The sequence below is a fragment of the Perognathus longimembris genome, chromosome 17 (assembly GCF_023159225.1).
Source record: "Perognathus longimembris pacificus isolate PPM17 chromosome 17, ASM2315922v1, whole genome shotgun sequence".
NCBI classification, from domain to species: domain Eukaryota; kingdom Metazoa; phylum Chordata; class Mammalia; order Rodentia; family Heteromyidae; genus Perognathus; species Perognathus longimembris.
In genome coordinates, this window is record NC_063177.1 from 50,294,980 (window position 1) to 50,296,732 (window position 1,753).

Here is a 1,753-nt window from a genome sequence, read left to right on the forward strand (position 1 = left end):
TTTAACAGTTTATTTTGAAGGCCATTTAAAAACGAAGTTATAGGTGATCTGAGAAAAATTGCACAGAGTATGCTCATTAAATAAGTATGGTGATTAAATCAAAATAAAGGAAATAGGGTCTCATCTGCCAATCTGGAAATAAGTTCTGTTGTCCGGAAGGTTCTTCCAAATGGGGAAAAAAAATCATGGCAATTAAAGCTGCCTCTTAATCACGTAAATCTACAGTAGCAACCAATTTTTTTTCTTTTTATCCCAGTAAGTCAGTTTCGGTCTTCAAACGGTGCTTTGTTTTTCAGAAGATAAGATGCTAGAAATTCAATGGGATTTTGGTGGTCTTTCCTTCGCAAGCACAGCGAGTCCCTGAAGCAAGATAGGCAGAGGTAGGCACGAGTAGGCAAGGATTGGAGGTCCACCTTCTGCTTTGATGACTTCTCTGCATTAATCTTCTCATTCTCTACTATCCTCTCCACGTTGTCTGTGAGACCGTACTCGGTGTGAGGATTCTCTGCAACCTGTGTCTGCCCCTCCAGCATCTGCTCCGGCTCCATGGCGGACCCCGCGGATCACAGTCACCGGTTCCCAGTCCCGACGCTGCTGGTTCCGAAGAGCTCCGCGGCGCGCCAGCAACTCCTGGCGCCAACCCCCCCCAGCCGTAAGTTATAAGACTCTTATCTCCATTTAAACCACCCAAAAAGCTGGGAGAGGAGCTTGGATTCAAGTGGTAGAGTGCCAGCCTTGAGTAAAAAAGTCCTAAAGGACAGCACCCAGGCCTGAGTTCAAGCACACACACAGATACAAGAGCACGCTGTAGATCCACAGTAATTCTATCTGCAGAGCTTACACTCAGCCATCTGTTCAAGCACGGAGTAAGCTATAATCACTCCTATGAGGAGACGTGTTCTAGCGACGCGACCTATCACATGGGTAGGCTCCCAGACTGCCACAGTGGACACTCCTTGGTAAGTGTGTGAGGGGGCAGCTGCCCACCCAACTCCACCACCACCCTTCTGGCCGAGCAAGTCACCGAGCCCCTCTCATACTCTCTGGCCCCCTTCCACCAGGGAAGGAGTCCTAAAGAACCCCAGAGCAGGTGGCTGCAGGTCCGCCCAGACTCAGAGCCCACCAACTCTCACGTCCAGCTCTGTCCCCCAGCCCGGATCAAGGCCCCCAGCTGCCCCTCGGCTAGATGCTAGGGGAGGGGAGGCCCCAGAGGGGCCCAGCCACAGCACAAACCTGGGTAGCTGGTCCTTGAAGGAATGCTAGTCAACAGATCAGACCTCAGGAGAACAGGGCATAACCCCAACTATCCTACACGCTCCAACCGCATCTCTGTCCAGAGATCTCTCCTGTCCCCGGGCAAGGTCCCCCAGGCAGCCTGGGATTTGTGTCTATCTGTCCATCTATCTCTCTTCTGATACATACTGTGTCCCCTCCAGCTTTGTCACACCGTGAAAGACAGCTCAGTTACCAAACCCTCGGAGACAAATCCCACACAATATGTTAATAAAATAATATATCAAAGCAAGCCAGCCCCAACAGGAAATCCACAACCAGCAGTTGCCTAACCCATTCCTTTTCCCGAGGACGCTTACCTGACCTGGCAGAGATTATAAACATGGCAGTAGCCCCTGGTCCCCCATGCTGACACCTGCTTCCTCTCACTGTTCCGCCCATCAGACCACCCTCACCACCATCTCGCCCAATCAGCGGCGCCCACCAGGCCACAACCAATCAGCAGTGCCCACCAGACCAT

General features: G+C 51.5%; 1 pseudogene; it reads right to left on the reverse strand.

Annotated features, from left to right (window-relative positions):
* Positions 1 to 253: 253 nt before the first annotated feature.
* On the reverse strand, positions 254 to 641 carry LOC125365495 (annotated as a pseudogene).
* Between the last annotated feature and the right edge of the window lie 1,112 nt (positions 642 to 1,753).